The sequence below is a fragment of the Benincasa hispida genome, chromosome 9 (assembly GCF_009727055.1).
Source record: "Benincasa hispida cultivar B227 chromosome 9, ASM972705v1, whole genome shotgun sequence".
Lineage (NCBI taxonomy): Eukaryota > Viridiplantae > Streptophyta > Magnoliopsida > Cucurbitales > Cucurbitaceae > Benincasa > Benincasa hispida.
The window spans coordinates 10,561,146-10,582,046 of NC_052357.1; the positions used below are offsets into that span (position 1 = coordinate 10,561,146).

The window sequence follows — 20,901 nt, forward strand, 5'->3', positions numbered from 1 at the left end:
GCGTTGGAAGGGACCAATGCATTCGAAGAAGTTGTGTTGATGCGTTGGAAGGGATTTTGGTGATGGCGTGTAGATGAAGGAAGGAAAATGGAAGTGATGTGTTGAACATTCAAGAGTTTGTGGACGCATATGAAGGATGAACTCGTGGAGGATGTCATCCAGACATGTGCCTTATTAGGAAGAATTCTTAAGCCTTAAGAAAAAGAGGTGGTAGCATAAGAAGACATACAAAGGTAAGGGCCATGCGTTGGTGAAAGGAGAAGAAGACACACTGGGTTGTGCTGATGCAAGATTGCGTTGATGGTGTAAGGAAGAGACACTTGGTCATGCGGCCAAGTAAGAGGTGTCGGCCATGGAGAAATCTTGAACGCCTATAAATAGGACCAAAGACTTCATTCTTTAGATCACAACTCAAAATACATTTAAGAAGAGTGGAAAAGTTGAGGAAACCTTGCGTTAGAGCAAAATCCATGCATTGGACCTAGAAGTTCAAAGAGGACGCAATGGACAGTGAAGTCTGGAAAGCAGCAATGACTTGGAACGAGAAGTTCTCCCAGAATACTCGTGCGTTTAATGTGATTCCAAAGCCATCTGAAAGCTAAAAGAGTCTAGTTTTCATGGTGGGGCTGCCGAAGAAGAAGCTCCAAGGAATCGAGCTGGAGAATGAGGAAAATACAGAAGGGTCGAGCTATTGGGTAAGCAGGGCCAGTCTTGATGTTTTGATGATTCCGGCCAAACCACGAGGAGTTCTGAGCTAAGATTTTAGGGTAAGATTCCTGAGACATTAGAACATATTGTAGAAGGAAGTATCTCTAGATAAAGCCTATAACTTTCAGTAATCTGAGCTTTAAGTTGAATTTGGATTTTAGGGTTCAAAAGGGAGCCCGAGGTGACAAAGGAACTTCTAGAGAGGAAGGTTCCTAAACGATCAAAGTGAGTGACTAAAATGTTTTCAATGTTTTAAGAAACCATGTGCTAAAGAAAGATCTTTCAAATAAAGACATGCCACAGTTACACTTCTGAAAGGTTTTATTGTTGGTTGTTGTTGTAAACTTGTATTTAAGTCCTAGAGTTGTATAAACGTTACATTATTGTAATATAAGATGGGCCTACTTAATCCGCTGTAGTTTGCCTTCTTGATTTAATCTGTTGGATGTTGAATTTGTACATTGGTATCAGAGTTATTTTCCCAAGAGTTATTAGGCAGTAAATGTCAGCCAAAGGGTTGATAACTGTTACAGTCACGTTCTTTCTCAGGCTCGAAGGGTAGTCTGAGGCAGGGTGTGACACCGTCGTGGGCGTCAGCTGCTCCACATTCAACTGTTTGAAGATTGAAAGGGGCATTAAATTTATGCTGGCCCCAAGATTGCATAGCGCTTGACCGATATAAATCCCGCCAATTGAGTAGGGTATCGTAAAGCTTCCTGGGTCATGCATCTTTGGTGAGATTATAGTGTTTGATGTTTACGTTAATGCCACCGTTGTGAACTTTCCCGTGCTTCTTTTCTTTGACATCATGTCCTTAAAAAACTTGGCATATTTTGGCATCTGCTCTATCGCTTCTGTAAAAGGAATGTTGATGTGTATTTGTTTTAACATTTCCAGAAAGCAATGATACTGACGTTCGTCATTTTGCTTCTTCTTTAGTCTTTGCGGGAATGGTGGTAGTTGTACTTTCACTGTTCCATGTTCTATAGGCTTAGAGGTGGACGCAACTTCAGGTTCCATTGTCTCGAGCTCTTCCGATTCATTTTGCGTCAACAGGTTCTTGGACTCCATCGCATTCGGATTGGCCTTGCTAGGCTCTTTCCTTTCTTCCGCTATCGTCTTCCCACTTCGCAGGGTGACTGCTTGACAATGCTCTTTCCCTGTGGTCCCCGAGTTGCGAGGGAGGTCAGTTGAGCTCAGTAGCGTCTCTTACAGTCCATTTTTTGGCTCTCCCACAATCTGTCTTATTTGGACTTCTAGATTGTGGATGAAAGTCGCCTGGTTCTGGAGAACCGTCTCATTCTTTTCAATGTACTGCTTGAATAGGTTCTCCAAAAAGGATGATGGCGGTGCTTGCGAGCTGCTGGCTTGTTGTTGCTTTTGACCGTTAGTTCGTTGGAAAAAATCCTGGCGGTCTTTCTTTATGAGCCATAGGTGGGTAACTTTGTTGTTGGGTATTTTTCCATGTGAAATTAGGGTGGTTTCTCCACCCGGGGTTGTATGTATTTGAGAAAGGGTTGTTATTTACAAAGTAGATTGACTGCAGGTTCCATGGACACTCTTCAATCGGATGTGAATCTCCACATGTTGCACAATTGATGCTCGTCTGTTCAATTGCGTTGACTTGCCCTATTTGCATTCCAGGGTTGTTGATTACGATTCCCTGTAACAAATTAATGATCGCATTCATTTGATTCTACAAAGATGCGATGGCATCGTTGTTTGCATTACCTTCCCTTGGTTTCACTCGTTGATCGCTTTCCTGCCAATCTTCATGATTTTTCGATATGCGATCAAGGATATTCTTCGCCTCATCATAAGTTTTATCAAGCAGACCGTCTGTTACTGCCTCATTGGCAGCTGTCTGCGATGCAGGATTCAATCCATGATAAAATATCTCCATCTGAAGGCATTCTGGTAATCCGTTATGCGGACAATCTCGCACTAATCTCTTAAACCACGCCCACGCGTTGTTGAACAATTCGTCTTCTTCTTATTCAAAATTTGTGATTAACTTTCTTCTTCTTGTATTCTCTATAGGAGGGAAGTATTTCTTCATGAACTTCTCGACGACCTGTTCCCACGAAGTTATCTCCCCTGGTTAAAGGGAATATGCCCATTGACTTGCTTGATCGCATAACGAAAACGAAAAAAGCGTTAGTCGAACTTCTTCAGCTGAGATATTCGGGAATACAAAAGTGTTACAAATTTCAATAAAACTCTAGAGATGGGCATGCGGATCTTTACCACGTCGTCCACCAAACTAACCGGCTATCTGGATCATCTGTAACTTAATCGGCTTCATTTCAAACCTTGAGTCATCCAAAGATGGCCTCACGATTCCTGGAGAGATATCATACAGGTTGGGTGACACATAGTTTCGGATGGGTCTATTGCGATCATTCGCCAGGAGGATGGGATTGGCCATTATGTTGTTCGCATTTGCGGCTCTTTCTTCCGGTTGTTCTGCCATTCTGGGATTTCTTTCTTGTTGTTGTCGGCGGTTGTTTCTCTGTCTTCTCCAGAATGTTCTTTCGATCTATGGGTCATAGTTGGGCTTAGGATCTTGTCCTTCGCTCATGCGACGCCTGCTTCTTCCCTTACCAAAGGAATGGCAGTGCACAGAGGTCAAAACCTGTAAAGAAAATCAAAGAGGTTTACTGTTAGCGCAATATGTACTGTAGTCCCCGGCAACAACGCCAAAAACTTGATGCATGCGAATTGTGATGTATTATGGTGTGAGTTTGCGGTGATGTGTGATATGTGGTGATCATGCAAGTTTTCCTAACAAGACCCAAGTATAAGCCTTATTAGGTTTCCTCGTAAGTCCAGGGTCGAACACAGGGACTACTAAATATGCGACGGTCACTTTGATTCCTTTGCAGTGGTAAAAACAAATGAAGTGGATGGTGTTTTGATTAGAGTTTTTCTATGCGACGGAGTTGAGCGTAGAGTTGATAAAATCAAGGGTTACAATGAGTATGCAATGAAGGGCTTGAGAAGGTGTTTAGCTAACATTTCCTAAGATTATGTACAAGTTATGCGATCATGCTACACACAAATAACAGCACGTCATCTCTCAATGCAGAATGCCATAATTCCTATCTCTATGACGCATGCGATGTATATGAAAAAGTCGATAAGACTTATGTCTAAGCCTCTATTCTTGTCTATGTGATGATAAATGTTACACACGTAAAACAAGGTGACCGCATACTATCATATTCTATTTCTAAGGTGCATGCGATGTGTTAATAGTAATAGAATTTATGTCTAAGTTTCTATTTCTTGCTTATGTGGTTCTAATATGACTCTCTCAAGCCTAGATTCTAATCTGACTCTCTCAAGTCTAGATTCTATCTTTAGACTACTCTCTAAAGTATCTCTAAAGTATGAATGATGCATACATAAGACAAGATGATCGCATAAAGTGTAAATCTTAAGTCATGCTAGCTAAGTACTTCTCAACCCATTCAGAAATTTAGCTACTCATGCGAAGTATGGAGAGATTGAACATAGATCGAAATGAGATTTTCATTTTCTATAAATAAAGTACTGAATACAAAATAGTTAATGGAATTGAGAGATAAGAAGCCCGACAAGCAATGTCTTACTTCCCATGGCCTTTTACACTATTCTTTTTCACTCCAACTCTGTTCTTGATGTGTATTCTTGCTCTCGCAAGTGTTGGCCCTCTCTCCTTTGTAACGCTTTTTGGCAGTCTCTCGATCTATCTGGGAATGATCTCTCACATTCCTCGTCTCCTTACTTGTCTCGTCCTCTGAGTATGAGTATGTATGTGAACAAACTAACAGTTCTCTCTCTCTTGTTCTGTCTCTTCTTTATTATCTTTGTTACAATGGTGGCCTTCGATATTTATAGAGCTCAAGGTGAAGCAATCTTCCTTTCTAATGATTGCAATGATGGGCAGTCATTAAATCTCCAGCTCTGATGCGCCGATTAATGGTCACCAAAAGTTGAGTGTACTTGCTACAGTGTGGCTTTAACGGCTTGTCAACTAAATTCAGATCCGATCGTTATTAGCTTTACGTCCCATCGTGATTTATTGTGTTGTCACCTTGATGCGCAGTCTTTATGCGGCCACATTTTTAAGAAATTTCTTACGTTCACATGCGATCGCATGACTTTGCGATCACAATCTTCAAGCGCGCTGACGCCTTATTCCTTTGGATCGAAATTTTACTTTTACCATCATATTTTTCCTACACAAAATAAGTAAATTAATTACTTTTATGCGATGGGCGCACGCGATTGCAATTTCCTTCAGTTTAGCACTTTTGGACATGATATTGCTTATTTTACCATCGCATTGTCTTATTGTTTTACTTATTTGAGCTGTAATAACTTGTATTTCTATCCGTTATCAATGGTTACTGAAGTTGTTTTAAGTTCTTAAAGCATAACGAATGTTAAGTCATTTTTCCAGAGTTTTCTAAGTAGGTTAAGGATGTCAGTTAGGCGGTAAATGCCACAAAAGGGTTAGTAACTACTGCCGTCACACTCTCTTTCAGATTAAGAGGGTAATCTAGGATGGGGTGTGACACAATAAGCTTACTATTTTGGGGATTCATCTGATTGGGGTGTTGGGAACACAACTACACAAAACGATATTCACTCTTTCTCTAATGTCGAGGTAAGTAGATAAATTGCTCCCTTAAAGGCTGATTTCGGAGCTTGAACAATGTGATGCCACACCCTCTCTTGGCCCGAAAGGGTTTGATCATAGTTGAACTATGACTTATTGTTCATTAGCGGGATCAGTTGTACTTAAGGAGTTAGATGTAACTATAGGGGAAAAACGATAATTTTAGCCCAATTGTACTTATGAGCAATTTGTGAAGGGTAATTGTACTGTTGAATGGTTATATCCCATGGACACAGAAATATATCTATAGTGCGAAGAGTGCAGTTGTCGGTGTTTAATAGAGTGACCAGCAATTAATGGATGTTAAATAATCATGTTGAATAATTTAATTAGAGGAATTTAATTGATTATTCTAGTACCATTGGAGCTTCAATCTACAGGTTCATAAGGTTCCCTATGTAGCTCAACTCGAATTAATGAGAATTAATCTTAGATTAATTTGAATTGTTTAAATTAATTGAGGAAATTAATTATATATGATATAGTTAATTTAGATTAATATAATGTATTTGATACATTACAATATAGAGTTTATTTTGAGAGGAATTAAAAATTTGAATATGATTCAAATAATAATTATATAGATGGGATTCATATAATTAAATTTAATATGAATTGGATTTATATGAAATACCATGTATCAGTGAGAGAAATTAAAACTATAGGTTATATTGTATTTTATAAAATATAAAAACTATAGGTTATGTGTTATATTTAATATAACATATAGTTATATATATGAATGGTGCACACATACACAAGGTGACCGCATACTATCATATCATATTTCTAGGGTGCATGCGATGCGTAATAGCAAACAGAACTTATGTCTAAGTTTCTATCTCTTGCTTATGCGGTTCTAATCTGACTCTCTCAAGCCTAGATTTTAATCTGACTCTCTCAAGTCTAGATTCTTTCTTTAGACTACTCTCTTAAGTATCTTTAAAGGGTGAATGATGCATACATAAGACAAGATGATCGCATAAAGTGTAAATCTCAGGTCATGCTAGCTAAGTACTTCTTAACCCATTTGGAAATTTAGCTACTCATGCGAAGTATGGAGAGATTGAACATAAGTTGAAATGAGATTTCCATTGTCTATAGATTAAATGTAGCATACAGAATAACAATAGAATATAGAGATAAGAAGCCCGGTAGCAATGTCTTGCTTCCCGTGGCCTTTTACACTGTCTTTTCACTCCAACTCTGCCCAGAAGAATATCTTTGCTCTCGCAAGTGTTGACCCTCTCTCCATTTGTAGCGCTTCTCGGCAGTCTTTCGAGCTATCCGGGAATGATCTCTTGGCGTCTTATTCTCTTCGCTCATCTCCGTCTTCTAAGTATGACTACTAATGGCTAACTATCTTGTATATGATCTCTATTCTATCTATCGAACTTGTTAACCTTGTGGCCTTCGATATTTATAGAGCTCAAGGTGGAGAAGCTTTTCTTTCTAATGATTGCAATGATGGGCGGTCATTAAATCTTCTGCTTTGATGCACCGATTAGAGATCACCGAAAAGTTGAGTGAACTTACTACAGTGTGTCGTTAATGGCTTGCCAACTAAATTAGGATTCGACCGTCATCAACTTTTCACCCCATCATGATTTATTATGCTTTCACCTTGATGCGTCGTCTTTATGCGGCCACCTTCTCTAGCAACTTCTCGCGAGCACATACAATCGCATGACTTTGCGATCACAATCTTTTAATGCGCGCGGATGCCTAATTCCTTAGATCACAATTAAACTTGCGCCAATGTATTTTTCCTGCACAAAATAAGTAAATTAGCTACTTTTATGCGATGGGTGCATGTGATCACAATTTTCTTAGTTTAATGCTTTTGGACATGATTTTGTATATTTTTACCATCGCATTCCCTGATTGTTTTACTTATTTGCGTTGTAATAACGTGCATTTCTACTCGTTATCACTTCCCTCTCAAAATTCTCTCCTTTTCCCAAAAAGATTCAGATCCCACAACTTTTAATATTCTCATCCTACCCTAAGGAGAATACAGAGGATGATGTTGTGGTGGTGGACATTTTAGATTGCTACGTTCTTGGGAGTTCTTTGAATTATTCGTGACTGGCCGAGGAGGAGATTCATGAAGAAGTTGTTCTTCAAGGGTAAGTGTTTTCCTAACCCTTATCCTATTTTCTAAAGCATTTTATAATTTAATTTTAATGCATATTAATTTGTCCATAAATTATTATTCTGTGAAAATATGGAAATAGGGACGACCCATGATTTCACAATGGACCTCACAGTTCTGAAGGAAATCAGACATGATGGTTTCCATGAGCAGCAGAATGATCGTTCTAAATTCCATTCATATTTGAACATAAACAATTACAGTACACGAAAACTAATTGGTCAAGCAACATACGAATTTACAACATGTTTTTCAATAAGATCAAGGGATAAAATATACATACCTTTGAAGACTCATCTTCAAACTCCTTCAATCACGAACACTCATTCAATCTCCAAGACTGCAAAACACGAACGCTCGAACACAGCGACCACAATACGGCACGATCAAATGGCAAACTCGAACACAACGATATCCAAGATCAAGAACCCCATGAACAGCCTCCAAAACCTCGACTCAGTTGAGTTGAGTAAGACACCACCACAATGGCTACCTTGGTACTCTCGGTGTGAGAATCTAGAAGTTTAGGCTCTGTATGGACTTGGTTAGAGGAAGAGGTCAGAGGAATAATAATTCTGTAAACGATTGAGCAAGTGGGATATGACAAAAGTCTATCGTATAGACGAATGCCCAATCGTTTAGCAAATGCTCCGCGATCTTATAACAAATGCTCCACGATCGTTTAGAAGATGACCAGTTGAGTGAACTATCGAGTAATGTCACTCCACGATCGTTTAGTCTCTCTTCAGCTATCGTTTAGTTGATCCTATTCACTTTACAGCAATACCGTGAGTCTTTCCGAGAATGGAAAATCTCAAATCTACTAAATTTAGGAAAACATTTTTCCTTTTTATCTCACAGTTACCATGAAACCACCAATAACCTCCCATTCAATTGGTTATTAGAGAAAAGGATATAATTATCAAATAATTAATATTATTAAAAATATATATGATAACCAACTTACCATATTATAGTAATAACTTATAGTTTTTTTTTTCTATTTCATGGTACTTAATATAAATCTCATTTACATTAATCCCCACTTGATGTATCTCATACATCACAACGATTATATCATATATAATCGATTTTTCTCTCGTCAATTTGAACATTTCAAATCAACACCAAGAACTTATTCTCAACTTGACTCCATTGAGCTACCAAGGGGACCTTATGGACCTGTAGCTTGAAGCTCTAACAGTACGATAACGAGCAGAAATGCACGTTATCATAGTGCTACGTTCTTAAACAATGTTGGATTGCGTTGATGAAATATGTTAAAATTGCGTCCATTAAGCATAAATTCTTTAATATTGCGGTCGCATGCGTTCAACGCATTAGAGTAGTTAATCTTTATATTTTTGTGAAGATTATGTGTTAACGCGATGCAGAGATTGCGATCATAGGAATACTTTGGTCGAGCGCAACTTCACCGCAAGGCTTTGCGTTGATCGTGCTCGGAAAAATTCGCCCAAGAAGAATCACCATAACTTGTCAGCACAACATGGTGGGCACATCCGGGTAAAAGGATAATTAAGATCGATGGGACAGAAAGCTTACGACAGTCAGATCCAAATTAAGTTGACAGCCAATAACAGTCACAAAGTACATTCAGCTTTATCGGTGACAATTATCCGGCGCATCAGTCAGGAATTAAAGCTGTCCCATCTACACAACCAGGAGAGAGAAGCCTCCTTTCACCATAGAAACTCTATAAATACCAAGTGCATTCTTCAGAGAAGGGGTTAAGCAATCGATTACTTCATCACTTTACAAGTTCACGCCTTTGTCCATAGTTTTATTTCATTTTAAGGCAGATGCGAGAAAGAAGGTGTGCCGGTAGATCGTTCTGGCAAGCTTGCGAAAGCATCGGAAGCTCTAAGACAGAAAGAGGGCTGACGCCTGCGGAAGCGGGAACATTTGTAGATCAGAATAGAGATTTAGTATAAAAAGCCTCGGTCAGCAAGGAATTGCTACCAGGCTCTCTACCTTTACTTCACATGGTCATTTTGTACTTAACTCAATTATCAGAATGGAATGTCTTTCTCTATATTTGTTCACTCTCTATTATTTATGCATGAGTAGTTAAATTAGTTGAATGGGTTGAGAAGTAGCTAGCTAGCATAACGAGGGAATCTTCATCTTGCGATTATCTTGTTTATGTTTACTCTATCCGGTGATACACCACTATCAATGTCTATTTATGATAGACATTGAAAGTGTTCTATCCCTATTTATGATTGATATAAAGTGATAGATATATTTTCATTATATTTTGATTGTTTGCTTGATAGAGAGTGATAGATATATTTCTATTATTATATTTTGATTGTTTGCTTATCTGCTTAATAGTAGGTATACTTTATTAGATATATTTCGTGGGGGCTAGTTATTGGATTATATACATAGCTAGCTGGTTTGGTATTTTGATATTTGTTTTGTTTGGAGTTTTGTTTGATTGATTTTATAGTTTCAATTGATAAAGAAGTACATATATATATATAGTGATAGAAGTTTATCACTGTTTATCTGTAATAGACAGTGATAGACTTTTACCACTGTCTATCAGTGATAGTTAGAGATAAAAGTTTTCTATCAATATCTATCTGAAAGTATTCTATCATTCTCCCAATTGTATATGTTTTGATATTTGGTTGTTTGGCTAGGGCTACTTATTCAATTGTATATGTTTTGATGTATATATTTTTTTTTTAGTTTAGTTTGCTTATAAGATCCATGATGCGTTGTTAATGCGATGAAATAATGATGTAGAATGCGCTGGTGGAATATACGTTGTGCATGAAAGTTTTCTCAATAAGATCCAAGTATAAATCCTAATGAGCTGCCTGGTAAGCCCAGGGTCGAACACAGGGACTAAGGAAACAGTATGCGATGGTAATTTTCGATCACTTTGCGATAACAAATAAATCAATGAGTTGGTTGGTGTGTTGTTTAAAGTATAAAGTTTGTGCGGTGGATTTGAGAAAAGAGTTGATTATGCGAAAGATACAATGAGTATGCGGAGGAACGGGTTGAGAAGGTCTTTAGCTAGCGCTTTCTAAGATTGCGTTCAAGCTATGCGATCATGCTACACTCATGCGACAGTAATTCATTTTCCAATGCAAATGCGATAGCTCCTAGTTTAAGGACGCATGCGATGTATGCGATGATGTCTATAGAGCTTATTCCTAAGTCACTATTTCTTGCCTATGTGATGATGAAAGATTCACACAGGTACAAGGTGACCGCATACAATCATATCCCATCTCTAGGGTGCATGTACGTTAATAGCAAACAGAAGTTATTCCTAAGCTTCTATCTCTTGATTATGCGGTTCTAATCTGACTCTCCAAGCCTAGATCCTAATCTAACTTTTCCAAGCTTAGATTCTATCTTTAGACTACCTTCCTGAGTATCTCTAATGGAAGAATGACGCATATATAATACAAAATGATCCCATAGAATGAAGATCTCCGGTTATGCTAGTTAAGTGCTTCTCAACCCATTCGACAGATTTAGCTACTCATGCGTAATGTAAGGATAGAAGATAGATATAAAGATGCAATTTCCATTTTATAAATAAGTTCAGAATACAAAATAAAAATGGAAGAATAAAGGTAGAGAGCCTGGTAGGAATATCTTGCTTCCTAAGGCTTTTACACTGAGTTATCTCTATTCTGCCCAAAAGATGTTCTTGCTTCCGTAAGAGTTGGCCCTCTCTCTATTTTTGACGCTTCCTGACACTCTTCCGGGTTAACCAGGACAATCTCTCGACGTAATCTCCCTTCACTCGCCTCTGCATTCTAAGTAAAGAAAATTATGAACAAGGCTAACTTTCTTCTATATGGTGAACTTTCAAAACTGAGCGAACAGAACCAAACTATCCAAACTCCTTAAACGAAGGTGGCCTTCAGTATTTATAGAGCTTTAGAGTGAAAAGCTTCTTCTCTCGAATAATTGCACTGATGGGATGTCATTAATTATCTGTCTGATGCGCCGAATATTTGTCACCAAAAAGTTGAGTGTACTTGCTACAGTATGTCGTTAACGGCTTGTCAACTTAATTTGGAATCGACCGTCATCAACTTTCTGTTCCATCGTGATTTATTAAGCTTTCACCTTGATGCACCGACTCTATGCGGCCACCTTCTTAAGCAGATTTTCACGAACGCAAACGATCGCATAGCCTTGCGGTAATCTCTTATGCGCTCGGACGCTAATTTCCTTGGATCGCAATTTCTTCTTGCGTCACTGCATTTTCCTGCATAAAATACATAAGTTAGCTGTTTTAATGCAATGGATGCATGCGATCACAATGTTGTAAACTTAATGCTTTTGGACGCAATATTATATATTTTTCCATCGCAATCCTCCATTTTCTCAAGGTTGCCTTATTCAAATCCTATATACCAGAATCTCCTTAATTTTTATCCAGGTCTCTTCTTAAAGTGTTTCTAAAATTTAGGGACCGCAAGTTTAACCTTCTAAAAGACTTTACTAGTTTCTAGGGCATCGCATGATTTATTTCGTAAAATAAAAAAACTTTTTCAATTGGGGTATTTTTAAATGATTTTTACCCTTGCAAAATTTAGATATTTTTTCTATGACCTTGCGTTGATCCAAGTGCCTATAGCCTTCGTTTTGGCTTGCCTCCACGTGTGTCATGCGGATATCCAACTATGAGCAAGGTGCACTTTCTCAGTCTAAACTCTGCCCATTTGGCAGCGGAGTTGCGATCATTTTATTTATGCGCTGTGTAATGCGTTTTTGGTGTATGATATTAAGTGCTCATAATGATGCGATACTAGTTCTATTTATGCGTTAATTAGGGATGTTCATGTAGTATGCTTTGCGTTGTCACAAGTTTCCTTACGATGGAACCAAGTGTAATTCCACCGCAAGTTTCTCAGTGTGATCCGAGGTCGAACACGGGGAAGTGGTTTCGGTTATCGCGGGATGCTCATGGTATATGCGACCAGGTTTTCAATCTTTTAAAAGAAGTTTGTACAGGTAAGTAAATAGCAGTAAAATAAAGGAAAGCAGTAAAGATGCGATAAAACATAAAAATATAATAAACCTAAGCTAGATGTTACAAGATACGAACTTTATGCACAAGATGCTAGGATTAAGACTGGTTGTGAAGTTTGTGCAAAGACATGAAATGTGGCGACAAGTTTTATGAACAGAATAGAAAGAGAACACTAGAAGAAATTCGGGCTTTAATGTCGGTTGGCAAACGACATTAAAGATAGTATTATTAAAGCCCTTTAATGTTGGTTGCCTTTAATGTCGGTTTTAAACCGACATTAAAGGGCTTCAATAACACAGCCTTCAATGTTGGTTGCAACCGACATTAAAGACCTTCAATGTCGGTTGCAATCGACATTAAAGGTCTTTAGTGATTAAAGCCTGTTGGTTGCAACCGACATTAAAGAACCTACATTAAAGACCTTTAATGTCGGTTGCAAACGACATTAAAGCCTGTTTTTTTTATTCTTAACCGACATTGAATAAGTCTCATATACTAAATGGTGAGATCCAGAATACCAACTCCTTCAATTCCAAAAGCTAACCTTGAAATTACCATTTAGCTTACAAATAATTGCAAAGAACAAAAACATATTGACAATTCCAGTATCAAATAATACAAACTCCTTTTTTTTCTTAATCTATCATTAGCTGAAGACAAACTAACAAATGCAATTGCAAGCAAACCCAAGGTAGTAAATTCCAAAGCTTCGATGTATCCCATTGATAGAGCATAAATGAAAACCGCAAGACATAAATTGGATCATATTGTTCATGTTCGGAACCATGTTAATGTCCCTGCATCAGTGCATTAGAGTATTAATTTGGAACAGAAAAGTATGAACAAATTGTAAAAAGAAGCCTACTGATTTGTAAAAAGAAGCCTGCATCAGTGCATTCGTCTTTTTCTCAAACTTTTCAAATCATAACAGCTCGTGGAAAATAATCTAAATGCTTCAAATATTAAACATGAACCTCTCTACAAACCGGGCATTTAGACTCCTGGCTGGCAGCCTTCGATCCATCACAAATCATCACTGAAGCAGCTAAACAAACACATGATTTTCAGAAGAGATGCCCACAACCCAAAGCATATGGATCAAATAATGTTTCCTGTAACATCAACATAATTTAAAGTCTTATCCAATAAACTACAAATAGAGTCACTTGAAAACACTTAGAAACTGTGCTTAAAACTGCAAGTATTCAAAAATACACTTACCAAGAACAATTTTTATGTGAATTCCTTGCTGTTGCAAGAAATCCATCTCCTCCCCACCCCTTCCAAACACCTAAAAAACACACAAACAACACCATTAAAAGTATATGGTAGAGGAAGAGATTGAGAGAATACAAATGTGAGGCAACTTCAATCAACATGATTAAAAAGAAAACAGAAAAGTAGCAAACTCAAGTTTATAGGATACTAACTATTTAAATCGGATGTTAAAGAATGCTAGTAGATACTAACTATTTAAATCGGAGAATCCATATGATATTTGATGATATATGCATGAACCTGCTTCCCAAATTCGATAGATTGCAAGAAACAACAAGCATTCAACACGATTCCGAGCGTATAGTTTGTAGGATAAGCTCCCGCTTCCAACATTTCTATGAACACTCGAAAAGCAACAAAGATAAAAAAAAAAATCTACAGTAAATAAGTAATTGGAAGACCTGATGTTTTTGTATGTTCTTACCATTGTGCTTGAGTTCCTAGAAGGACAAATCACAATACAAAATACAGTACATCTTGGTGATTTGAACTGACATGTTTGACGCAATGTTTTTGAGTTGAAGACAAAGATTTAACGATAGATGGAAGCCGAATGGGATAGATATTTATCCAGTTTATGAGCATCGGTAGATAGATATCTCGTTTGACTCTTATACAAGTCAAACGAGAGGGGACTTTATGTGCAAGAGCGAGAGTGGAGGTATGAGCGAGAGCTTTCAATATTGTGAAGATTTCAATATCTGGTATGAGCGAGAGTGGAGGTATGAGCGAAAGAGATAGTAGCGAGAGCGAGGGTGAGAGCGAGAGTGAGAGCGAGAGTGGATGGACTTTATGAGCGAGAGCTAGGGATTTAGGAGAGAGGGGAGGGATTTGGGCGAGAGCCGAGAAGGGAGGGATTTGGCCTTTATGAGCGAGAGCGAAAGGGATTTGGGCGAGAAATTTGTTGTTTTTTTAGCTGGTTTATATTCAAAAACACTAAAATGTAGCCAAATAGCATTACCTCAAAAACAGATTCAAATCCTTCATATTACCTCAGAAATAGATTCAAATCCTTCATATTAACTCAGAAACAGATTCAAATCCTTCATATTCAAATCCTTCATGTGACAATCTGCAAGGAAAAAACTCAAACCTAGATTAAAATTGACGTAAAAAAGATCTAAAAAAAGGGGAATGAAATTGCAAATTGAATTACCTCATAAACAGATTCAAATCCTTCATATCTCTACCGATCTCTCTGTTCTTTCTTCAATTTATTTTTTCAATCATCGTTGGAATCTTCTCAAAGCATTGACTATGACTCCCGCTGCTTGTTTATCAATGGCAACGGGAGTACGAAAAGATGCAAAATCGATTTCAAATTGGTACTACATGGACCGGCATTGCCGACCTATCTACAGGTTCTGCCATTTCTTGTTGGTTCCACATATCTCTTACTTCTCTACCTCAGAAACAGATTCATCGAGTAGGTGTTTGAGGGAGTGATGATCTAAGAGATTGGCTTTTTTGGAATTTTTGGTCGCCATTTTTGATAGCTTTCAGTTTTAATTCTCTTTGCCGTCTCCGAAGGTTTGTCTGAAATCTGAGAGAGAAAGGAGAGAAACAAAATGTAACCTAATATCATTTTCGTAAGAAACAAAAATGGGGGGGACTGGGGAGGAGGTGGCTGATGGCGAAAATAGGGTTTAGAAAAGGGATAGATAGGGATAGAAGCGGGAAATGAAAAAAAATGGGGGGGGGGAATGGGTTTTGTTTTTTTTAAGGAAAAAATAGAAAACCGGTTCTTTAATGTCGGTTTAAAATCGACATTAAATGTATACCTACATTGTCGGTTTAAAACTGACATTAAAGATCCGTTTTTTTTTTAAAAAAAATAAAACCGACATTATACATCCGGTTTCACGTTTTCCAACCAACATTAAAGCCCAAAATTCTTGTAGTGGAAAGACGAATAATACAAACAACGCAAGTTCTTAATTGGATTGAAGGTACACATATTGTTCCGCTCTTCTCTTAGCATACACCTCTCAGTGATCGGCCGCGTTCCCCACATGTCTGTGGTGAAACAAAGTCTAACGTCATGAACGCAAGGTTGCTTCCATGTCTGGAAGTACTGCTCACTTTAGTTAACGCACTCTTCTGACCTTCTCTCAATAGATCCGAATGACATCTTTACTTCTGCTCTCACAAGTGAAGATGCCGTCTAGCATGCTTTAGCTAAATGTATTTGATAACTTTAATACAGATTAAGTTCTTGGTGATTCATATTGCTCATCAAGAGATTAAGAAAACATCATGGAGAAAGTGACTAATGGGTGAACGAAAATAGACAGAAAATGGTAAATGGAATCTATCGAAACATTTAATATTTCTACTAAGCGTTTGATACATGATGTGTGAATGAAGAGATAAAGAAAATATGGAATACAATGAAAGAGAGATAGAACAGATACAAACAAGTGCCAATGTCTTGGCATAGATTCGATGGAGATCTACTTGTCAGATAGGATGGTTTCGATGTTAGGAAGAGCTTCCCTCTCAGGCTTGCTCCACCGGTAGCAGGGATATTTGCACAGAGCTTCGATCGGTTATATGGTAGGTCAGATCTGAGATTCAACTCTTGGCCTTATCTTGTTCTCTTACTGGATTTCTTCTCTTCAGCACTCAACTCAGCCTTTTCTCTTTAAAATCTTACAGCACTTAGCCCCGTATCCAATAGCATATTTTTCTCTGAAATCAATGGGGTATTTATAGGAGCAGATCTTTGACTCTGTCCTTGTGGTCCCCATTTGATTTTTATGGTAATTCTGGAGATGGAGGGATATTATTCCTTCTGTTATGCAATCAGACCATCAATTCTTCACAACCGTTAGTTGTACACGTGTCTCAATCCTCCGCTCTCGCATTGCTCAGTTGCATCTTTCGATCATAGGTTAGCATGCAGTGTTTGTTTTTATTACTGCATGCAGTTGAAGCATAGCTCTAGACCGACTGTCACATTGTGTCGTCACTGTGGTAATCGTCTCTTCATGGTTGATCGACGAGCACAATGTGACAGAGATGCGTTGATTAGTCTCTCATGAGCCTTGAGCGCAAGCAGTGACTTGGTCTCCTGTAAAACAGAGTAAAGTTCAGCTTGTCTTCCATCTTTTTGGCGTTAATGGGTGTAATCGCAAACATTTATAATTATTGTCATACTAGGCTAATTTTCATACAATTGGCACATAATTACTAACTTTTGGCCGCAATATCTAGATAAGGTGGCATAAATAACTTGTATTTCTACAAGTTATCACGTTGATCACGATTCCTACCTTCCTTTTGGCTTGCCCCCACCCCGGGTGTCATGCGGACATCCAACTATGAGTAGGATCCGATCGCAACATTATGATTTTTTTTTTTTTGTAATGCAAAAAGACAAATATGCGATAACAAATAAAATAAGGGTAACGAAAGTTCAGGAATCATTGATAGGAAAAAGGATATTCCGAAAAGGATTGCGTCCCTAATGAGTTTGAGTTGCATAGTAATGCAGGGACTGCTTATTTCAATCTGTGTTTTTTATGTCCAAGGAAACTTTCTCTTCTTTTCTCGATCTTCATGGATCTTGATTGCCTTAATCCGGAGCTTTTTCCCATTGACGTTCATTACGATCTCCCCTTTGTGCACATCAATTTGAGCGCGACTAGTCTAGAGGAATGGTCGTCCCAATATGATGGGCGCATCTTCGTCCGTTTTATAGTCCAGAATGATGAAGTCTGTCGGTAAGATAAATTTGTCAATTGAGACTGCGACATCTTTCAACTCTCCCTCGGGATGTATTCGGGATCTGTCTTCAAGTACGAGAGTCTCCGTCGTGGGCGTTAGTTTGCCCATATTCAATTGTTTGAAGATTGATAACGGCATTAAGTTTATACTCGCCCCAAGATCGCATAGTGCTTGCCCAATGTCAACCCCTACAGTTGAGCATGGTATCGTGAAGCTTCCTAGGTCGCACATTTTTTGTGGCATCATAGTATTTTGCGTTACTGCCTCTGTAACTTACCTTCATCATTTTGTTTCTTTTTCAATCCTTGCGGGTATGACGGTAGCTGTACTTCTGTTTCGTGTTCTAGAGGCTTAAAGGTGGACGCAACTTCTGGGTTCATCTTCTCGGGCTCTTCTGAATCATATGTCAACGGGTTCTTGGTTGTCATTGCATTTTCTCTAGTGGGATCTTCCCCTTCTTCCGCTATCGTTTTTCCGCTTAGCAAGGAGACTGCTAGGTATTGTTCCTTTCCTGTACCCCCAGGATTGTGAGAAGCTCAGTTGAACTCTGCAACGCTCCTTACGGTCTATTTTTTAGTTCGCCCGCAATTTGCCCTATCTGAATTTCAAGATTTCGAATGGACGTCGCTTGCTTCTGAAGAACTGATTCATTCTTTTCAATATATTGCTTCAGTAAACTCTCCAAAGATGAAGATTGCGGTGCCTGCGAACTGCTGGCTTGATTTTGCATCTGACCGCTCGTTGGAAAAATCTGGGTGGCCCTTCTTTTTGCGCCACTAATTGAAAATTGTGTTGTTGATTCTTCCACGCGAAGTTAGGGTGGTTTCTCCACCCAGGTTTGTACACATTAGAGAACGGGTTATTCTTTATGAAGCATACTGACTGCGGATTCCTTGGGCATTCTTCAATCGAATGTGCTTCTCTACAGCTGACAAAACTCATGGTCATTTGAGCAATTGTGTTGACCTGCCCTTTTTGCGTTCCTGTGCTATTGATTGCGATACCTTGTATTAGGTTCATCATCGCGTTCATTTGGGTTTGTAGGGATGTGATGGCCTCATTATTTGCGTCACTATTTTTAATTCTTAATCTTTTATCACTTTCTCTTCAGTCCTCATGATTTCTTGAAATGCAATCAAGTATATTTTTCGCCTCGTCATATGTCTTATCCAGCAAACATCCAGCTGCTGCTGCATTGGCAGTCGTCTGCGATGCAGGGTTCAATCCGTGGTAGAAAATTTCCATTTGTAAACAGTCTGGTAAGCCGTTATGTGGCCAATCTCTTACCAGCCTCTTAAACCTCGCCCAGGCGTCACTAAGCAATTCATCAATATCCTGTTCGAAATTAGTGATCAACTTTCTTCTTCTGGCATTCTCTGTCGGAGGGAAGTACTTCTTCATGAACTTCTCCACTACCTGTTCCCATGATGTAATCTCCCCTGGTTCGAGAGAATAAGCCTATTTTCGTGCCTGGTCACACAACGAAAATGGAAACAATGTTAGTTTAACCTCCTCAGCGGAGATGTTTGGTAAAACAATCATGTTACAGATCTCAATGAAACTCTGGAGGTGGGCGTGCGGATCTTCGCCACGCCTACCACCAAATTGTCTGGCAGTTTGGATCATCTACGACATAACCAGATTCATTTCAAGCCTCGATCCATCCAGAGTTGGCCTCATGATTCCTGGGGAGAAATCATATAGGCTGGGCGACGCATAGTCCCGAATGGGTCTATTGCGCTCATTCGCCAAGAGAATGGGGTTGGCCATTATATTATTTGCGTTTGCGGCCCTCTCTTCCAGTTGTTCCACCATTCTTGGAGTTCTGTCTTGTTGTTGTTGGCGGTTGTTTCTCAATCTTTTTCAGAACGTTCTTTCAATCTCTAGGTCATAATTCGCCAGAGATTGAAAGCTGCAAAGAAAATAAAAAAAATTATCGTTAACATAATGTACTGTCGTAGTCCCCAGCAACGGCGCCAAAAACTTGATGCATGTTGTTAATGCAATGAAATAATGATGTAGAATACACTGATGGAATATACGTTGTGCATGCAAGTTTTCTCAGTAAGATCCAAATATAAATCCTACTGAATTGCCTGGTAAGCCCAGGGTCGAACACAGGAACTAAGGAAACAGTATACGATGGTAATTTTCGATCACTTTGCGGTAACAAATAAATCAATGAGTTGGTTGGTGTGTTGTTTAAAGTATAAAGTTTATGCGGCAGATTTGAGAAAAGAGTTGATTATACGAAAGATATAATGAGTATGTGGAAAAACGGGTTGAGAAGGTCTTTAGCTAGCGCTTCCTGAGATTGCATTCAAGTTATGCGATTATGCTACACTCATGCGACAGCAATTCATTTTCCAATGCAAATGCGATAGCTCCTAGTTTAAGGACGCATGCGATGATGTCTATAAAGCTTATTCCTAAGTCTCTACTTCTTGCCTATGCAATGATGAAAGATGCACACAGGTAAAAGGTGACCGCATACAATCATATCTTATCTCTAGAGTGCATGCGATGCGTTAATAGCAAATAGAACTTATTCCTAAGCTTCTATCTCTTGATTATGCGGTTCTAATCTGACTCTCCCGAGCCTAGATTCTAATCTGACTTTTCCAAGCCTAGATTCTTTCCTTAGACTACCCTCCCGAGTATTTTTAATGGACGAATGACGCATACATAATACAAGATGATCGCATAGAATGAAGATCTCAGGTTATGCTAGCTAAGTGCTTCTCAACCCATTCGACAGATTTAGCTACTCATGCGTAATGTAAGAAGAGTGAACAGCTATAAAGATGCAATTTCCATTTTATAAATAAGTTCAGAATACAAAATAACAATGGAAGAATAAAGGTAGAGAGCCTGATATCAATATCTTGCTTCCAAAGGCTTTTACACTGAGTTATCTCTATTCTGCCCAAAAGATGTTCTTGCTTCCACAAGAGTTGGCCCTCTCTCTATTTTCGACGCTTCCCAGCACTCTTCCGAGTTAACTAGGGCGATGTCTCGGCATAATCTCCCTTCACTCGCTTCCGTCTTCTAAGTAAAGAAAACTATGAACAAGGCTAACTTTCCGAACTCCTTAAACGAAGGTGGCCTTCGGTATTTATAGAGCTTCAGGGTGAAAAGCTTCTTCTCTCGAATGATTGCACTGATGGGATGTCATTAATTCTCTGTCTTATGTGCCAAATATTTGTCACCGAAAAGTTGAGTGTACTTGCTATAGTATGTTGTTAACGGCTTGTCAACTTAATTCAGAATTGACCGTCATCAACTTTCTGTCCCATCGTGATTTATTAAGCTTTCACCTTGATGCGCCAGCTC

General features: G+C 38.6%; 1 non-coding gene across 1 annotated transcript; it reads left to right on the forward strand.

Moving 5' to 3' along the window:
* The first annotated feature begins 18,829 nt into the window (after positions 1-18,829).
* LOC120087412 lies at positions 18,830-18,936 on the forward strand. Its single transcript, XR_005484551.1, has one exon. It is a non-coding gene; the product is annotated as a small nucleolar RNA R71 (small nucleolar RNA).
* The last annotated feature ends 1,965 nt before the right edge of the window (positions 18,937-20,901 follow it).